At 37.0% G+C, this 21827-nt stretch overlaps 1 long non-coding RNA gene and 1 pseudogene across 1 annotated transcript in view; both read right to left on the reverse strand.

Moving 5' to 3' along the window:
• Positions 1 to 5871, reverse strand: part of LOC144578360 (uncharacterized) — a 483066-nt gene extending 477195 nt beyond the window's left edge. Inside the window, exon 1 of the long non-coding RNA XR_013523936.1 lies at positions 5720 to 5871. This is a non-coding gene — a long non-coding RNA (uncharacterized LOC144578360). The remainder of the gene's footprint in view (positions 1 to 5719) is intronic.
• A 4812-nt stretch (positions 5872 to 10683) lies between these two features.
• Positions 10684 to 12284, reverse strand: LOC100397158 (macrophage migration inhibitory factor pseudogene; annotated as a pseudogene).
• Positions 12285 to 21827: the final 9543 nt, after the last annotated feature.

The raw sequence follows: 21827 nt of genomic DNA on the forward strand, positions 1-21827 counted from the left end.
GATTAACTACACTGAACTTTTTGTAAAGGTAGTCAGAAAGTTGAAAAAATTAAATTTAAATTGACTGAAGGTAATAATAAAAAGTACATGATTTTCTTTCCAGGGAATAGTTTATATTGTTTATAGTATTCCTTTCAGCATCTGGTAGAGTGTAAGTACCTCATAAACATTATGTTGGGTTTAACTGAATGTGTAATTTGTTTTTAAAAGAGCATTTAGATGAAATTACAAGTTCTCAACCTAACAAAATAAAAATGAGAAATTCGTAAACAAAACTAAGAATAACAAAGAGAATCTTAAAACAAGTAAATATAGTAGATAAATTTTACAGATAAAATAGTACATAGGCTCAGTGTGGTGGCTCACGCTTGTAATCCTACCATTTTGGAGGTCGAGGTGAGTAGATCACATGAGGTTAGGAGTTCGAGACCAGCCTGTTCAACATGGTGGAACCCTGTCTCTACTAAAAATTCAAAAAACAGTTAGCTGTGTGTGGTGCCATGTGCCTGTAGTCCCAGCTGCTTGGGAGGCTGAGGCATGACAATCACTTGAAGCTGGGAGGCGGAGGTTGCAGTGAGCTGAGATCATGCCACTACAATCCAGCCTGGGCGACTAACACTCTGTCTCAAAAATAAAAACTGGAGATGTATAAAATTGACAGGATTAGCAGAGAGGTTTACTATAAACATAATCATCCATAAATGATATTTCTTTTCACTCTAAAGCCCAACACTTTTCCCTGCTTTAAGGTTTAAATACTTATGTGGATTCAAGTGTGCTTTCTTCTTGGCATGTAGCAAGTGACATATGGTGTAACAAACTATTCCTTCACTGGCTTCAGTACTACCTGCATCCTCGCATCATTGTTTACTCCTTTCTTTTGTCTCATAAGAAAAGGTGTCAAAGTCAACACATCATTACAGACTCCCCTCTCCTTCTGCCCCTCCCCTATTCTTCATCCTACTCCCATATTCTTGGTCTCAGTAGCAGCCCCATCTACACCTTTACACAACCCAGGAACCTGGATTCATTCTACTTTCTCTGGCTCTCATGCTTACATTTCAGCCAATCACCAAGTCCTGCCTGCTTTACCATCCACATATTTTTCATCCCCACCTTGTCTTCTCTACCTCTGCTGCTGCTTCCTCAATATGAGTGGTCATGATTACTTCAATTTCCTTTGTCTCTCTCTCTCTGCCTTGGCTTCTTGGAGTCTATCTTCCACACACCAACCAGAGAGCTCCATAGCACATTTCTGCTTAACATGGTCATGGGTTGCTTAACAACAGGGATACGTTCTGAGAAATGCATTGTTAGACAATTTTGTTATTGTGTGAACGTCACAGAGGGCATTTACACAAATCTAGATGGTATAGGCTACCACAGACCTCGGCTGTGTGAGATAGCCTATTGCTCCTAGGCTACAAACCCTACACAAATGTAGATGGTATAGCCTACTACACACCTCAGCTTTATGAGATAACCTATTGCTCCTAGGCTACAAACACGTACAGTATGTTACTGTACTGAACACTGTAGGCAATTGCAACATAATGGTATTTGTGTATCTAAATGTAGAAAATGTACAATAAAAACATGACATAAAAGATAAAGAATGCTCATTCTATCTAGGGAACTTACCATAAATGAAGCTTGCAAAACTGGAAATTGCTCTCAATTTCCAGTGAGTCAGTGAGTGATGGTGAGTGGCTGTGAAGGCCGAGGACATTACCGTACCAGTGTAGACTTTATAAACACTGTACGCTCAGGTACACTAACTTTATTTAAATTTTTTTCTTCAAAAATAAATTCAACTTAGCTTACTGGAATATTTTAATAATCTTTTAAATGTTAACATTTTAGAAACTTTTAAATTTTAACTTTTTGACTGTTTGTGTAATAACTTTTAGCTTACATTACAAACGTATAGATGTACAAAAATATATAACCTTATTTTATAAGCTTTTTCTGTTTTTAAGTTTTATTTTTTACTATATAAAATTGTGTTAAAAGCTAAGACATAAACACGTTCGTCTAGGCTTTCCCAGCGTCTGGATGATCAATATCCCTATCTTCCATCTCCACGCCTTGTCCGACGGGAAGGTCTTCAGAGCAAGTAACACACATGCAGCTGTCATCTCTGATGATAACAAGGCCTTCTTCAGGACTGTTTCCTGAGGGACCTGTCTGAGGCTGCTTTACACTTAATTTCTTTTTTATAAGTAAAAGGAGGATACTCTGAAATCATGATTAAAAAGTATAGAGTTTTAGAAAATAAACCAGTTATGTAGTTATTATCATTATCAAGTATTACGTAAATTACATAACCGTTTGTGGTATACTTTGATATGATTGGCAGTGCAGTACATTTGTTTACCACAGCATCCCACAAACATGAGCAATGCATTGTGCTAAGATGTTATGCCCACTAGGTGACCGAAATTTTTCAGCTCTATAATAATCTCATGGGACCACCATCACATATGCAGTCCATCACTGACTACAACATAGTTATGCAGTGCACTGCTGTACTCTACTGGGTTTCTATCACTCAAAGAACAAAGGCCAAGCTCCTTAGTCTACGGTATTCCCAGGAGAGTATCTATCTCAACTCATTTTCCATTTTTCCCACTTTGTATTTTGCTGTTTGGATTTCAGCGTGCTTTGGTTACCGGCATATAGCAGGGTGTCACATAGCTCTTAGCTACTGTTCAGGCTTTCTCTTTCCCACCCTGTGACTACATTTTGCCTAGCTTTCATGATTGCCTGGAAAACCTTTGCTGACTCTCCACATTGGGGTGAGTACCTCCGTACTGACAGTGTACCCACTGCATCCCTTTATCCTAGTACAGTGAAATAATTGCATGTGTATTTTCTCCCTGATTAGATTGTTGAGAGCCTCCAAGGAAGGGCCAGTATCTGACAGTTTTCTAATACAAATGCCTCACTCAAAAAGAAAAATAAATACAATGCTAAACCAAACTGAATATTAGAAAGTAAAAGTTAATAACAGCTAGCAGATATAAAAGCCCTTTCAACTTGCCAGACGTTATGCTCAGAATTTTCTATAGTATTATCTGAATTTTTATAATATCCATGGAAAGTGGCTGCTCTTATGACCCTCATTTCACGGATGGAAAGCATCAAGTCTGTGGGATTAAGTAACTGGTTCTAGGTCACAACGGCACTATGGCTAAAGCCAGAATTTCACACAGAGGCTGACACTTGGTCAACATGCTACAAGCTTATTTACAAAATTATTTTTGGGAAATAACTAGACTTCAAATGTGTGAATCTAAATATCTAGCAGCCAAAGCAAAACCTGTTTTGGTTAAGTGGATGCATTTATCACTGGTTTATTTTTATTATAAAAGGTCTTTTCACCGCTAGAGAAGGCTAGACTTAGTCATGCACTATTCTATTTTCCTCAGTTTTATTAGCAATCAGGCTGTTCAATCTCAGTATCCCTTACTGAAATAGGCTGTTTGAACGGTAAATCCCTACTTATAGGAAGAAATAGGCAGTGGAAAAGTAAATTCTAGGATCACAACTCATGAGTTAATTTGACCCCTGCTTCAAGAGAATCTCAATTATAAACAGTAAGCAAACCACCAAATGACACCCCTTCTGGTTTCTATGAGCAGTTAAATATAAAAGAGCAGAAATAAACATAAACTTAAAAATCCCTAAAGGGAATGTAAAAATGTGACAAACAACTGACCTACAAACGCAGAAGTTGAGCAATTTCAAGCAAGCTTTGAAAACTGATGCAAGAAGGAGGTTACTTACTCTAAGTGAATATAAAACATTCTGCACAAAATTTATTTCTAAGGACTTTGGGGCATCTTTGTGACTCTATTTTAAGATTTAAGAAATATTTTAGTAAGAACAAAAATGAAACGAAGGTAAACTTTTAAACAGATTTATATCATCACATAAGATAGATTTGGGTGGGGAAAAATAGATTTCATTGTAGTAAGTCAATGTTTTCAGACACACCTTCAATATTGCTTAAATAAAATCACAACCCAGAAATAAAAATGAGAAACAGAGTTGTGATGATGGGAAATATTAATCATATCATAAGTAAAACTAGAATTTTCCTAAAGTAGATTATGTTTACATTTACAAATAAAACTTCTCCAGACTTGTTCATTCTCCAGAAGGTCTTAAACCTGTTTTCTTTTCTTCTCTTCCTTCCCTCTCTCCCTCCTTTCCTTCCTTCCATCTTTATCCTTCTTTTTTTTTTGGAAAAGGTACAATGTCAAGATAAGGGCTCATTGCAACCTTGATTGAACTCCTGGTCTCAAACAATCCTTCTACCTTCGCCTTCAGATACCTGGAACTACAGACATGTATCACCACACCCAGCTAATTTATTTTTTTCGTTTTGTTTGTAGAGACAGGGTCTTGCTATGTTGCTCAGGCTGGTCTCAAACACTTGGCCTAAAGCAATCCTCCCACCCTGGCCTCCCAAAGTGCTGGGATTATAAGTATAAGCCATTGCTCTCAACCTTAAACCTATTTTCCATTATAACAAAACTTAAATAAAAGGAAAAATTACAGTCTTCATAAGGATCCACACAGTACTTTGAGGAGTGCAAAAAAAAAACTAGATTTGAAGTTCTAAAGGTCTTGCCAACCTGGGAGGTGGCATTAATGTGACAGAAAGCTTCTAAGTATATGACCTTGCAAGCTAATCCATATGTCACCAAACAGGAAATTTCACAAACGAAATTGAAATGCTTGAATCACACAGCGTATCGAGTCAATCTTAAACACACAGCAAAAATCAACAGGAAAGAGATGGGTAAATTAATACACTTAGCACAGGGTATATGCACTTACTGAATCTTACTTCAGCCATGTGCATTTGTCCTGAGTGCCTCATGAGCATTTTGTGCCTAAGTCCTCCTGGATTAGTTCGCTAGAGCTGCCATAACTGGGTACCATGAGCTATGTGTCTTCAGCAATAGAAGTTTATTGTTTCAAAGTTATGGAGACTAGAAATCTGAAATCAAAATGTCCACAGCATTGATTCCTGCTCAGAGCTTTAAAGGAGAATCTATCCCATGTGTCTCTCCTAGCATCTGGTGGTCTGCTGCAATCTTTTCGTTCCCTGGCTTCTGCTACATCAACCCAACCTCTGTCTTCATCTTCATGTGCCATTATCCCTGTGTGCAAAGCTGTGTCCGATTTTTTTTTTTTATAAGGACACCAACTCATATTGAAGTAGGGACTCCCCCAACTCTAGTACGATGTCACCTTAGCTATTTACATCTGCAACGAACCTAATCCTAAACAAGGTCACATTCTGTGATACTGGGTGTTAGGACCCCAATATATGAATTTGGGGACACAATATTCAACCCTTAATACCTTCTATTCCTTCTTATTTTTATATGTTACTTTCTTTCTGTCAATATATCTTTCAAACTACTTATTTCTTTAATCCATTTCACCTACTTTATTAATTCATTTATCTTATTTTCAGTAGATAAAACAGAATATTCTTAAATAATGCAGCAAATGAAGACCATTGGGCTAAATATTTGCATCTACAAAATAACACAAATAGATAAGAATCTACGGATATACACCTTTTCAGTGGTACTGTCACATATATGAAAATCCTGCCCTTGAATTCCAGTTACCCAGAAAGTCTTTATTCATCATTACAGAATGACCTGGCTCTTCTATCAAAGGTAACACTACTCACCTATTCCCAGAGGCAGGAAGCTAAATGACAGCAGGCTTCATATCCATAAAATCACAAAGTCTTGTGAGGCTCAAAAGCCTATTTAGTAAATGAAGAGAAGGAAGCAACATTGAGAGAAGAGAGACGTTTTTGATCAGTGCCTTGCAAATACTGAAGAATAACATGTTTCCTGTGGGTTTCCAAGCTTAGCATCTATTCTGATTTTGTTAGACTTGATTCTTAATATAGTAGAAACCGTGACAAGCTGTAAAATCTCTGCAGTACCTAGAGAATAGTTCTCACTAAAGATAAAAGACTACAAGGAATAATAGAAACGATGATCCATAGCATGTTATAGTTCTCCAGTATTTGAAAATCCATAGCATGGGGGCAAAAAAGGACACGTTAATTTTTTTACAGTATAGAGTCTAAGGTTATGTGTAAAGATAAATACAAAGGTCAGAGTTTGTCCTATAAAAATGCTAATAGAAATACAGCCTTTTCTTTCTACTTTTCCATCTGTATCTCTTTTCTCTGTTCTGGAAATCTTCCTATATACTCCTGCCAGTATATGTTAAATTTGTATAGACAATAATTAGTAGCTAGCCCATTAGATGCTAAGGGTTTAAGTTAGTTCTCAGCATGTTTCCTTGGATGCTTGGTTTCATGGAGATCCTGGATCTGATTTAGCAGATCTAGGACTGTGCAAAGACTCAAAATTTAAAAGACTTCTGCAGGTGATCTTGATGCTCATCCAACTTGAGAAGCCAGTTTACCTTTTTTAGCAGCTAATGCAATAATTTGAAGTCATGTAAATAAAAAAGTACTACTCCAAGCCACAAAACTTACACTGTTCTCCGGAAAACTGTTTTAGGAGATCTCCAAAATTTTTCTCATGATTCTATTGTTGAAACACTTTTAATATAAACTGAGATTTGGCTTATTTATAAATAATATAGTTGTAATATTCTATACATGCAATTTAGTATTATAGAACATACAAGAAAGGGCCAGGCATGGTGGTTCATGCCAGTAATCCCAGCAATTTGGGAGGCTGAGGTGAGTGGAGCACTTGAGGTCAGGAGTTCCAGACCAGCCTAGCTAATATGGAGAAACTCTGCCTCTACTAAAAATATAAAAATTAACTGGGTGCGGTGATGTGCACCTGTAATCCCAACTACTCAGGAGGCTGAGGCAGGAGAATCACTTGAACTCAGGAGGCAGAGGCTGTAGTGTGTGAGCCAAGATCGTACCACTGCACTCCAGCCTGGGTGACAGAGTAAGCCTCCATCTCAAGAAAAAAAAAAATCCATACAGGAAGGGGAAATTAATTTATGGGTGAGATAAAATTAATTAACTCAGCAGTGTATGGGTCATTTTCACCATATTTAAAAGTGGGTATATTCCACTTTGGGGTTTCCTCCACATATGTTTATTGAGAAAGAACATAATTCACTTTTCCTGCCACTCTCCGCAGTCTTTTAATTATGCCACCTTATATTTCAAAAGCACTTTAGAGTGTACATAACATTTCCATACCCAGGATCTTATCTGATGCTCAAACACCCTATGATATAGGCTTAATAATATAAATACTCTTTCACAGATGAAGGCATTTTCAAAGGCACTTGTCTAAAAATGGTGAAATTAAGACTGAAATCTCTTGTGCTTCAAAATAATCCAAGGCTTAATAGTAAGCCATATGATTGTGCCTACCTTCTCTTCTACTCTAAGGCAGCAAACAATAAATGGTTGCATTTTTACTATGCTTATTTAGAGATAAATACAGTTGCCTGCTAGAATTATAAGTGTCACAATATGTGGTAAGAATAAAATAGAATTTTATATATCAGTATAAAATATATACCTCTATGTATTATAATATGGGCACTGTAGTGTAGTGGGTCTCAACCTGGGATAATTTCTCTTAGAAAACATCTGGCCACATGTGGACCCCGTTTTATGTCCAAACTTGTGAGTATAAGGAAGAGCAGCCACCAACACCTAATTGTTAAGGTTCTGGGATGCTGGTAAACATCCTGCCATCTTACAATGCACAGGACAACTCCCACCACAAAACTGAGAAACCATGCTGTGGTACATCTACTTGTTTTAGTTATAAATTATTATAAAGGGCTGATGAAACCTGTGCTGCCACCCCAGCACCAGCACATACATACCAATATTACACATTCTTTCACAGTGTTTATTGACTTGCAGAAACGTATTTGTAGATCACAGGATAAGAGCCCTAGATTTACAGAGTGAAGCAAACCATAGGTCCCAAAGACTTCCATTGAATTTACTTTGCTTTTACAGCCCTTCAGAGATGTCAATCACTATAAGACATGTTCTGGGACTCCGGTTATTAAACTAGAAAGTCCGAAGTTCACATGCAGCCAATAACCTGAATGTGTCAGTGCTATGTGGGATATTAAAGTCATTCATAACCTAGTAAAGCAATATTTGTACGTTTTAATTGAGAAGAGGTTCACTTAATCTCATTCCATAAGACATTTTTAATTATAAAAGAGGCCACTAATCTCAAAGTGGACTTTGTGGGTTATTTTATTTCCTCCAGCCCTTTTAAGAGAGATTAGAGGATTTGTTTCATAAAGTATATCAGGTAGTGATTAAGAGGGTCCATAGTGGATTATAATATTTGATCATATAAAAATGAGAATGAATACTCCATAAAAGTCTTGTCACCAGACTTTCTAAATTTAAGAGTCAGGGGAAATTATGAAATAGGCACTTTGTCTTCATTAACTTTTAGTGTTTTTTTTCTATCATTTCTTTCCTTTGTCAGAATACCCTCTGCTCAGTTTCCTTATTCCTTCTTGATCGAAATCTGTCAGTTATACATACAGACCAGGAATTCAAGCAATATATACTTTTCTCAGTATACGTTGTTCAAAGGTAAAAAAAAAAAAGTCATGAAATGGAAGTTGTTTTTATTTTTCCACTATCAGGTGTTTTAAGCCTAAAGAACAGGGTGAAGCTGGGTGCGTTGGCATGTGCCTACAGTTTCAGCTACTTGGGAGGCTAAGGTGGTAAGACTGCTTGAGCCCTGTAGTTCGAGGCTTCAGTGAGCTATGATCATGCCCATGCAATCCAGCCTGGGCAACAGAGATAGAATTGTAAGAAAAACAAACAAAAAACAAGGTAAAGAAATATTTAGGGGACAAAGGATTTTTAGGGCTACGTAGTCTAACAACACACAATAATGGTTTTGCTAAAGATATATTGATTCAAAAAATATTTTACATAATTTTCAAAACAGGTTAAATTTTACAATATCATCTATATAGACTGATCACATTTTATCTTAGCTAAAATAAATCAGTTAAAACAGCTATTTTATTAACGTCCATTCGATGTGCTATGTACAGACTTTTACATGTTTTAAAAATATTGTCTTCTTTTTTCAGTAATAGAAATTTAATGTCTCCTGTGCTATTTGGATTAAAAGCATGGAATTTTCTACATATTTATTTAAATTGAACAAATATTTTTTGAAGGCTTATTATCTGTAGGATCTTAAAATATTAAAATATTCCAAATTCTAACAAGATTCTAGAATATAACTCATTCAAAAGCAAACATAAAACATGAAAAAAACAGAATTGTATTCAAACTATAAAGAAAATTATTCAATGTTGCTTAAAAATTTGGTTACCCAGTCTCTCCCATGACACAAAACTGGAGAAAGATATACTCAATGTGCAAGCAGGTCAGGGAGGAGGCCAAGAAGTCAAGGGCCTCCTCTTCTAAAGCAAACAAAACTCTCAGCCCTGGGGACCATCAAGCTCTTATGAGATTGCAAAACAAGTTCCTTGCATTTGTGTTGGGCAATACTGTAATGAATCTAACACAATTCCTTCCCTTTCAAGGTACTCATTACATCCAGCATTACAAAACAAAACGAAGGTTTTAGGGAAGATATTTCACAGTGTCCCAGTGTTGAAATCTAATCAACATAACCAACCATCAATTTGTTTCTCAAGTCTATAATCCTTTACCACAGCAGATGTGAAGGTTCATTCCAAACGATGGTCTAACAAAATGCAAAACATCACTAGCCAAAAGAAGTGATTATTTCTTTTTCCAATCCCAGACTTTTCATGAACATTATTAGATATTCTTCCGCAAATACCTCCATATTTACACAAACTACACTTCTGATTTCAGGTATTTCCATTAATATGACCCACACTCAACTTTTTTCCTATAGTGGACAATTATACAAAGAATACCTTTGCAGAGCAGGGCCACCTACCACAGGACCATCATGAACTATCATGGCATGCCATTGTGAACCTGTCTGGAGACTTTGTCATTGGCTTTCTACCTTCACTTATCAATGCCCCTCAAACATTAGCCAAATAGGCAGGAGGCTGAGGCAGGAGAATTGCCTGAACCCAGGAGGCAGAGGTTGCGGTGAGCCGAGATCATGCCATTGCACTCCAGCCTGGGCAACAAAAGCGAAACTCCGTCTCAAAATATATATATATATATATTAGCCAAATAGATAAACTTCACAGTAGATCAGTTACAGTTGTCCCTTCCTGTATTGGATACGTAGTGACTCTTTCTATGGTTTGACTGCCTTTTCTTGTTCCAGGAACTATATTTCTTTTTTGTACTATGGATATGTGAGGTAGTGAGAAAGTGTTAAAAGTTTGAGTCAATCTTGACACTATACCTAATAGACAAGAAAAAAATATTGAATGTAAAATCCTACTTGAAACTTGACATCCATGTCCATGACCAACTATATAACTGGTGGCTCCCAGTGAAAACTAAAAAGCCTTGGTTTCTTGTTCAGAAAACAAGAAAAAGTGCCATCAAGGGTACTGAAATACCAAACATGTTCCTTTCTTCTGCCACGTCTAGAGTGTAGATCCTCATGGATCCCCTTCACCCATATCTGGCATTTCTCCCCATGCTATCCCTCCCCTATTCCCCCCAATAGACCCCAGTGCATAGTGCTCCCCTCCCTGTGTCCATGTGTTCTCATTGTTCATCACCCGCCTATGAGTGAGAATATGTGGTATTTCATTTTCTGTTCTTGTGTCAGTTTGCTGAGAATAATGTTCTCCAGATTCATCCATGTCCCAACAAAGGACACAAACTCATCGTTTTTGATTGCTGCATAATATTCCATGGTGTATATGTGCCACATTTTCCCAGTCCAGTCTATCATCCATGGGCATTTGGGTTGGTTTCGGGTCTTTGCTATTGTAAACAGTGCCGCAATGAATATTCCTGTGCATGTGTCCTTATAGTAGAATTATTTATAGTCCTTTGGATATATACCCAGTAATGGGATTGCTGGATCAAATAGAATTTCTATTTCTAGGTCCTTCAGGAATTGCCACACTGTCTTCCACAATGATTGAACTAATTTACACTCCCACCAGCAGTGTAAAAGTGTTCCTATTTCTCCACATCCTCTCCAGCATCTGTTGTCCCCAGATTTTTTAATGATCGCCATTCTAACTGGCGTGAGATGGTATCTCAATGTAGTTTTGATTCGCATTTCTCTGATGACCAGTGATGATGAGCATTTTTTCATATGTTTGTTGGCCTCATGTATGTCTTCTTTTGTAAAGCGTCTGTTCATATCTTTTGCCCATTTTTGAATGGTCTTGTTTGTTTTTTTCTTGTAAATCTGTTTGAGTTCTTTGTAAATTCTGGATATCTGCCCTTTGTCAGATGGGTAAACTGCAAAAATTTTTTCCCATTCTGTTGGTTGCCGATTCACTCTAGTGACTGTTTCTTTTGCCGTGCAGAAGCTGTGGAGTTTCATTAGGTCCCATTTGTCTATTTTGGCTTTTGTTGGCAATGCTTTTGGTGTTTTGTTCATGAAGTCCTTGCCTACTCCTATGTCCTGGATAGTTTTGCCTAGATTTTCTTCTATGGTTTTTATGGTGCCAGGTCTTATGTTTAAGACTTTAATCCATCTGGAGTTAATTTTAGTGTAAGGTGTCAGGAAGGGGTCCAGTTTCTGCTTTCTTCACATGGCTAGCCAGTTTTCCCAACACCATTTATTAAACAGGGACTCCTTTTCCCATTGCTTGTTTTTGTCAGGTTTATCAAAGATGCTATTTTTTTTTCTCTAAATCGTTTCTTTCTCCCCACCAGAAGATGGAGGCATGCGGGCCTAGAATACAGGGTGAGGCGGGTTCCCGTGTTGGGCCAGTGCAGACAGCGCGGGGAGAGACAGGGCGCAGCTCTTAGGCGAAGGTCCAGTTGTTCCAGCCCACGTTTGTGGCATTCATGTCGTAATAGTTGATGTAGACCCTGTCCGGGCTGATGCGCAGGCGCTCAGCCAGCAGGCCACACAGCAACTTGCTGTCGGAGCAGTTCTTCATGCCACCAGTCTTGCCTCTGCTGTGCCGGCTGCAGAGCGCACACGGCTCTGGAGCCGCCAAAGGCCATGAGCTGGTCCGGGACCACGGGCACCGCGATGTACTGGGGCGGCTTGCCGGTGGCCTGCGCCTGCTGTTGGGTGAGCTCGGAGAAGAACCCGTCAGGCACAGAGGCCCGAGGGACGCTGGTGTTTTACGATGAACATTGGCATGATGGCAGAGAGACCAGGAGATTCGCGCAGGGACACAGACGCACGCGCCGCTGCGGCGCTGAGCTCCGAACTTATTTTTTCTAAATGAAATTTTGTATCCTCCAGCCAATATTTCCCCAAACCCCTCACTGTCACATCCCTTGGTCACTACCATTCTACTCTCTGTTTCTATAATTTAGACTTTTTAAGATTCCACATATAAGTGAGATCATGCAGTATTTGTCTTTCTGGGCCTGGCTTATTTCACTTAACATAATATCTTCCAGGTTTATCTATGTTGTCCCTTCCCCCATTTATTTCTTGCAAACATCTATTGAAATTGCTGTTGCACCTTCTGCAATTTTCTGACTATAAGAATTTCCAATTAATAATTCAGCTTAACGTATCAGCAAAAGATATAATTTAGTTTAGCAACCATTAGTCTTCTGTTTCTGTAAAGTTATAAACCTTAAAGTACTTATTGAAGTCAAAATCAAAGCATTAGAAAATAAGATCTGAGAATGAATTGGTATAAATGATGGATGCCCCCCCAAATACACCTGCAGAGTGATTTTAGTGAAAACAAAAGAGACTAGGAAAGCCGGAGACACTTCTAATTCTTAAGGGAACTAAATTTGAATTCTGGGAGATATTTGGTAAATAAATAATGCATCAATACCAGATATTAAGGAAAATGATAAAGTGGGAGACAGAACAAAAAAATACCTTCACTATTTTATGACTAGTAAGTGAATTTTAACAAGAAACCACAGGAAGCAATATGTGGGAGGAAATTATGAGTTCAGTACCCAGCATTTTAATTCTGGCAGAAAAGAAACTAACAATGAGGGATATCTGGAGATTACTGAAAAAGGAAACTTGAAAAGAACATAAGATATAATAACTAGGAGTGTTATTTTAGGCATGCCATAAGTAGGACAAGGTAGCTGATCCAAGGAAGCTTCCACTCACAGTGAAGAGGAGCATTAAAGCCCAAGGTTTAACAGGAGAACCCCAAGCCTGATAATGGAGGGAATGAAGAGGAGCCAAAAGAGTTAAAGAAAAACAAATACTGCAAAAGTTAAGGCCCTGGAGAGGGTTTGATCAATGAATGGGAAACATAAGAACAGAACTGATAGAGAACTGAAGAGAAAAGCAACAGATTTAGAGCTAAATCTGCATTTTGCATTTGATTCCAACTTCTATTCTAGAAACTCCAATCTCGCTTGATTGAGCTAAATATGTGAAATATAATGACAGAAAAAAGAGTCAAAAATCAAATATGTAATCTTTCTCTCTGTGAATTTCCTAGTCTGAATAGTTCACTGATATCTACTATTTGGAGAAATAATAAGTATTATTAAAAAGTACATAAAAGGGGAAAAAGTACAGCTAGTATTGGCAGTTTTTTTATATTTCATAATATTTGCAAACACAAGCTTACACAGAAAAAGTGTTTTTGAACTAAAAGTGGATGTTATAAATTCAAAAATGTAATAATGTTATATTTCTTATTGTTATAATTCTGAAATTATCATTTTTATGTTCTTTTTTCTGTTAACCACAGGAGATACATTGAAAAAAATATAGACCACTCCAGTCCACGGAAATGGCCTGCTTTTTAATTAATATTTTAGATCTTTGGTTTTGAAATATAATTAATAATTCAGCAGATTGATGCTTTACCACTGTTCTAGAAATTGCCTCATGGAAACCTAAATTACCTTACCTGCTATTTCAAGCACCTTGATTTCTTTGACTTATTTTTTTATATTCCTTATATGCTCATGCTTCTCTTAGTTCTTGGCATTCACACCTGCAATTATATTCTGCATGCTGCTTGCAATTATCCTGCTGCTATCAGAGTCTGCGTGGTTTCCCACACTTCAGATCCACACAAGCATACGTGTGATCATAATTACAGTCTTGTATTTGTTTAGCAATTTTAAAACTTTCTTAAAGCAATGAATCTTCTGCAAACAGCTTCTGGAACATCCCTACATAAGGGAATATCTTTTGGAAATTTTAAACCTCTTTGAAAATTGGATAAATGCATGTTTTCCCTAATAAAACACACACACACAACATTTTCATACAAATTTAGGGTATTTACTTATCCCCTGAAGTCTTCCCTTATTTCATCTAGGGAACCATAGACTATTACAAAATCTACTGCATTAGATGTTTTCCAAGTTAGAAAAAAACAAATGCTCTCTCCTTTCCTCACATCATGAGAGTCTTCATAGCAATACAAAGTACCTTTTTTTCATTCTTATTTTATTTATTTATTTTTTGAGACGGTGTTTCCCCCCTTGTTGCCCAGGCTGGAGTGCAATGGTGTGATCTCAGCTCACCGGAACCTCTGCCTTGTGGTGTCAAGCGATTCTCCTGCCTTAGCCTCCAGAATAGCTGGGATTACAGGCATGTGCCACCATGCCTGCCAAATTTTGTATTTTTAGTAGAAACTGGGTTTCTCCATGTTGGTCAGTCTGGTCTCAAACTCCCAACCTCAGGTGACGTGCCTGCCTCAGCCCCACAAAGTGCTGGGATTAAAGGCATGAGCCACTACACCTGGCCACAAAATATCTTTTCAGACAAGACTCCCCTCAGTGTAGCATTCCTCACTCAGTCTTACTGCTGTGTTTAAATGACACTAGACTGCAGGAAGTTTACATGATATTCCATTCTCTTTCTTACCTTTGTGCCATTGCCTAATGCTTAGTGTGTCTTCTGCCCGCTTTACTCTTTAAGGAAATAAAATCTCTATCTCTTCTCCCCCAGTATCACCAATAATCTTCATGATCCCACATTTAATAAGAGTCTTTTGGGTCTTTATTTTACTTGGCTCTGTAGTAGCATTCTATGCTGTTGTGAATCACCTGAAATTTGAGCTACTGTCCTTTCTTGGCTTCTATAATCTCCTGTTTTGTTGTTTTATGTTTCATATCAGCTGTGTCTCTGCTTCTATACAATTTCATTTTCTTCACCTTGAGTAATACATGTAACATTTCCCAAGATTGTTCAGAGTTCTGCTTATCTTACTACTCCACACTCTCCCTAGACAGTCCATCCCATCACAGCCTCAGTTGCCATCTGAGACACACTGATTACTCACATCATCTTATGCAGCCAGGCTTGACTTCTCCTGACCTACATATGCATATATTTAAATTCCTCCCTAGTATGTTCTTCTCTGTGTCTAAATTAGTTATTAAGTCCAACTGAATGAATGATCTTTTAGCCCGAAACCTAATCTTTTTCATCTATCTCAGAGCAGTGAATGCACTTCATAAAGTAAAAAGCTAAGAGCTATTCTTGGGACCTTGCTATCTTACCCTGCATTCCACAGAATGCAGAGCCTAGAGCAATGGTGTACATGTTACTGCTTCATCAGCAAAGACATTCACATGGAGCTGCAATGAAAGAAGGGAAAGAGATGGAGTAAGAACAGAGAACCAGTATGAGAACGCATTTAGTGCTCAATCTCCCAGGCAACTCTCTCTAGTAACCACATAAATTGCATTTGAAGAGAGTTCATGCAAAAGGAAAAAAGAGGAAGAATTTATTCACATCTAATTTTCCATGAGTGAAAAACACTAAACCTTTAAACCAAGCTGAGACTAATTTTGCAGGGATGAGAAACACAAATCTGGCTCTTGGGTCACGGGATGATAGTGAGAACCACTTTTAAGTCTACTGCTTGATTCCCAGACAGAATGCTATATATTATCTGCCAGTTTCTTACCTAATTTTACCAGGGATTGTAACCTGGCACCTTAATTGAGACAAGACAGTCAGAGGGCTGCCTCTGGAAATACGGACATAGTAATACAATGTGGATCTTAGGGATGTGGACTCACTGCCACATTTCCATTGTCACAAAACTTGTTAATTGCCCTGACACACTGTTGTTTGGGCTAAAAAGATTAATAGGTTAGTCATTCCATGAGCTTTCTGATATGACTCAGAGATTGAATACACAAATAGACAATGGCCAAACCATATTGAAAAATAATACTCTAATTCACAGACTAAAGATGCCAGTCTGGTGCAGTCAAACCATAACCTCTGTAGCAACTAGCCCAAAGCGTTTAAGACTATCAGATTCCTTAATTTTGCCTCTATTTTCTTATTATAATGAACTAGAGAAGCTAAATATGCTCCACCAACCAATCACATAGGATGCTTGCTTCTAGTTAGCCTGCCTTCCACTTCCCATGCCAACAGCCTCCGAATAGGATATACCTGAAGACTTCCTTTTATTCCATTAAAAATTGTTGTCATTACCCTCCCTGCCCTTAATTGTTAGCCAAACTCAATTGAAGCTGTCTGACTCGCTTCCTATAGCAAGCTCTGAAGGGTGGCCTTTGCTATTTATTCTAATTATGGATCAGAGGGTGATCTTAGAGACCCACAAATAGCAATCTCTTTATATGCATTTCTTCTAGCTTGACTATGACCTCTTCAAGGAAAGAAGCCTGATTTAATTTTATTTTTAATCCTTGCTTGTTTAAAAATACACATGCAATCTATATTTGTATGAAGAAAAGCAGAAAATGAAAAGAAAGTAGAGTAGTATTCACTTATAACAGCAAAAACATGAGTGAGAATAAGAAATGGAACTTGGAGAAGCAGGATAAATGTATGATTATAAAAATGTATAGATGTAAAATAAAATTCTCAAAAATAAACTCACAGTTATAATAGTGGATTAAATAAAGCTCCATGGTAAAGAACAGTAAAATGGAATTTTGAGAAAATTGATGACAAATGGAAGCACAGAGCTCATCTGCCATGGAAACTTGCAAACATCTCCATATTCATGAACCAGCTCACCATAGGGAATATGATTTGATAAAGATAGGCCTTGGCATCAGGTGGAATTGGTTTTAATTTTACTATGACATCACAATTTATTAAACTACTTTTACATCTGGTAACTTAAGGAAATACTGGACTGATATTAACATGGCTTTATATTTAACCAGAAGTATGGTTTACTACTGGTCAATTAATAAACGGAAACTATAATTCAACACATTGCTTCTTAATACCTTAAAACATTGATAAGAAAACCTTAAACTTTCTCAAATCTTCATAATTCTTATATGAAAACTAAACATTTGCCTCATGGTGTTATTACAAGAATAAACATTTTATAAATAACGTAAAACACCTACAGTCTACTTTACCTGGCAGGCACCTTATAACGTTAGTTTCTAGATCCACAAAGACACCAATTAAAGATAAAATTCAAGGCACCTACCCACTATTTTTGAGGCAAGCCCTCTAAACTCCAAGTAGCTTTCAGCTAAGACTGTTATAAATTATCACCAAAATAAGTTCTCCTTTCTTGGGCACAATTAAATCCCAACTATCAGGTAATTGTTTTTCAAACATAAGTAAAGTTATATAATTTGTAGCCTATTCTTACAGTACATAAACTTGGTAGGGGGAACACTCTAGTAAATGGAATATACTTTTCGTTGACATTATTTACATACATATTTTTTACTTCCCAGATCCAACTGTTTGTTTGTTGTGAGAGCCATAATCTTTACCCCGCCCTCCACTTCTCGAGATAGAGTCCCACTTTATTGCCTAGGCTGGACTTCGGGGACACAATCTCAGCTCACTGCAACTTCCATCTTCCTGATGGAAGCAATTCTCCTGCCTCATCCTTCCGAATAGCTGGGATTACAGGTGCCTGCCACCATGCCCAGCTAATTTTTGCATTCTTAGTAGACATGGGGTTTCGCCATGTTGGCCAGGCTTGTCTTGAACTCCCAATCACAGGTGATACACCCACCTCGGACTCCCAAAGTGCTGAGATTACAGGCATAAGCCACAGTGCCTGATCCAGGAAACTTTTTAAAGAGCACTCTGATAATGTTCTCATGTTGAAATAAGAAATGAAAATTATGTTAAATAAATTTTGGTACACAATATGAATCACTTCAAAAAGCTGATAACATAACACACTTGGTGTCTATATAAAAAACTCTCAATTGAGTATTCAACTCTATGAGAATAGGTTCACGTATTAGATTTTCCTGCATCATTTTGGTAAAAATATCCAGCAACTTCTCTTTATTTTAAATGACGAGTATCTTGAGACTTCCAGGAATGTTGTTTAGAAAACAAACAAATGAGCAAGTAAAAACTAATGATACCATTTATAACATGTGAGTAAGGATTTTCTCATTCCTATAAAACTGAATAGTACAGAAATAAATTTGATGCTACTGCTAATATAGGATTACACATATATTCCCTAATGTACCTTTCAAATTTTTGTGTGTGAATCAAATAATTGTGTTGTTCTTAACATATTTATAATACGCATATTGTTATAAACCCAAATAAAAGTAGAGAAAACTATACCTATTTAAGTTTATGTTTAAACTTATTTAAACTTAAAATATATTTTACATAAAACATTTTTATCTAATTATACACTTAAGTTTTTTATAAGAATTCCATATAAGGGGTCAGGCACGGTGGCTCAAGCCTGTAATCCCAGCACTTTGGGAGGCCAAGGCAGGTGGATCACGAGGTCAAGAGATCAAGACCATCCTAGTCAAAATGGTGAAACCCCGTCTCTACTAAAAATACAAAAAAATGAGCTGGGCATGGTGGCGCATGCCTGTAATCCCAGCTCCTCAGGAGGCTGAGGCAGGAGAATTGCCTGAACCCAGGAGGCGGAGATTGCGGTGAGCCAAGATCACGCCATTGCACTACAGCCTGGGTGACAAGATCGAAACTCCGTCAAAAAAAAAAAAAAAAAAAAAAAGAATTCCATATAAAAAACATTTCTTTAAACTCTACCAGTACAAATAAAGGATAAGTGAAATTTTAAAACAGAAATATTGAAGATAGGAGAGACCAACGAAACCCTGGTTTTTAAGGTCTGGAGTACTGAAAGAAATTTTCTAAAGACTGCTGTGATAATGTTCTCACATTGAAACAATAAATGAAAAACACACTGAATATCCTTTGATACAAATATTCAGGGCTAAATGCAGTCAAGTAGTGGAGATTGAGAATTTACAGCTAATAACAGTCAATGTGCTTAGCTTCAAAAAGTTGTTAACAGATCAAACTGAGTGTCCATATGCAAAAAAGAAAGAAAGAAACCTAATAATTAATTCAACACTTTGGTTCTTTGGACTAATCTTAGGAGCAAATCAACAAAAAATGAATATCATAATAATAATTTGGGCAGAGGTATGGTTGCTAGATTTAGAACAAAAACCAGGATGTGCAAGTAATTTTAATTTTAGATCAACAATCAATATGTTTTACTGTATGACCAAAAATACACAGTATTGTAAAATAATTATAATTTTAAATTATTTATCATTTAAAATTTAACTGAGCATCCTATATTTTATCTTTCAACCTTAGCTGGATGATTAAGAGTCCTCTCATTTAGTATTAGACCTATCTTACTTGTTCAAGTAATGATGTCAATATTTGATATGACCCTTTGACTCACTCTGTGAACAACAATGTGGTAGTCATCATTTCTGTTTAAAAACAGAACAGAGTTCCAGTTCTGTTTTATTCCTGGCCTTACAATAGAATTATACTTCCTAATTTCTCTTTAGTTAGGAGGGACATTATGTCAAATTCTGGCCAGAACACTTAATTGCCTACAAAAGGCCCTCTAGATATGTTTGATTTTATGGCTATTACATTAGTCCTTGGATCACTACCATAAGCAAAGCCTGTCTGCCCTGCAGTTAAGATGTAGCATGATTAATTTAAGCCATAAATTTTGGGGCTATTTATTTGCACAGGTAATCTATCCTATGTTGACTAATACACAGGACCCAAGGTCGAGGGCTAAATGCAGTCAAGTCGTGGAGTTTGAGAATTTACAGTTATCAACAATCAGATACAGCTGAAAGAAGATCTGCTATTAGACAGTGAGAACATGCCATCTTAGAATCAGATTTAGGAAAAAATGACACTGTAGCTATCTTTCATACTTTCTTTCCTTTCTTCATTTACTATACCTAATATGTAGACAAATATTTATTTTCAACTGCCTATGTTTTGGTGTACAATTCAATTGGCCCAATTAGGTAAATTACAACAGACTGTAAAAGCTCCATTTAAAAAAACCCAGCTCTGATTTTATTTTCATTGAAGAAGGGTGAGAATAAACAGAGAAGATGGAAGTGACCACAGATGTAAAAAGAAGCTGAGGTGAGATTTTTTTTGTCATTCTAAGATACCAAGTAAGGAGGTAAATTTCAAAAAATAAAAATAAAACTTTCTATTTCATAGACAGTGATAGGATACATATGAGGAAATGGGATGTCTAAAGCATACAGGAGAGAGCACATTCACGGAAAAAGAGAAAAATAATCTCTGTCCTTATGAGAATGAGAGTCTATGTACAATTTGAAGACAATAAGTAAACAAGAAAAACACATAGCATGACACATGGTGAGATGTGAAATGAGGCAGGCAAGAAAGACAAACAGGTGAAAAGTGAGTAGGCAGGAAATGTGAAGAGCAGAGAGAGGGAGACTTCCCAGAAAAAAATCATATTTTCAAAATGAGACAAATGAGGAAACACAATCCTCATTTATTCATCTTTGATTCCTTAGTGTGAAAGTTTGCAGCTTGTAGCTGTTGCTGTCATCTTACACTCTTCAGGGTCAAAAATCTAATGACAAAGTACAATGTAGAGGAAATTTGAGAGCATAAAAATAAAATACTTCTGAGACTTTGGTAATGTTATTAAACCTATTGTTATGTGAAATAATAAAATCTTAACTTTTTTTTTTCTTTTTTGGGGGGACAGAGTTTCACTCTGTTGCTCAAGCTGGAGTGCAATAGCACAATCCTGACTCACTCCAACCTCCACCTCTGGGGCTCAAGCGATTTTCCTGCCTCAGCCTCCTGAAGAGCTGGAATTACAGGTGCCCATCACCTCGCCTGTCTAGTTTTTGTAATTTTAGTAGAGACAGCATTTCACCACGTTGGCCAGGCTTGTCCAAACTCCTGACCTCAGGTGATTTGCCCATCTCAGCCTCCAAAAGTGCTGGGATAACTGGCCAAACCTTAACTTTTAAAGCCAATTCAGTCAAGATTTTTGTTGTTACTAGCAGCCCAAAGCAAATAAATTGATATAAAAAGAACATCACTGAAGATGCAGAGAAACCTTGAAGTGTGATAGAGGAAAGCTGAAAACGTTTCAGTAGCTTTATCTTCTTATTGAAATAAAAATAATATAATTTTTGAAAGTTTATGTTTCAGAAGAGTAGTGATCATTTTGAAGAGTTGCATTAGAAAGAAACATAAATTTTAAAATTACAGATAGTAGTGAGTTTAGCTGACTTATAACCTGACAATGTGTCAGTAAGAATTCAAAATTTAAACACTCTTCCAGTACATAGTTACACTAACACAACAACCTACCATCTCCCAGGCACTCGATTCATACAGGAAGAGCCACAAGCCATCTATCATACTCACCATTTTTTATGCCTGCTCCTGCTGCTTTTTCTCTGGGAGGAACTTTATGAACCTCCTTAGCAAGAGAACAAT

The sequence above is a fragment of the Callithrix jacchus genome, chromosome 11, assembly GCF_049354715.1.
Source record: "Callithrix jacchus isolate 240 chromosome 11, calJac240_pri, whole genome shotgun sequence".
Lineage (NCBI taxonomy): Eukaryota > Metazoa > Chordata > Mammalia > Primates > Cebidae > Callithrix > Callithrix jacchus.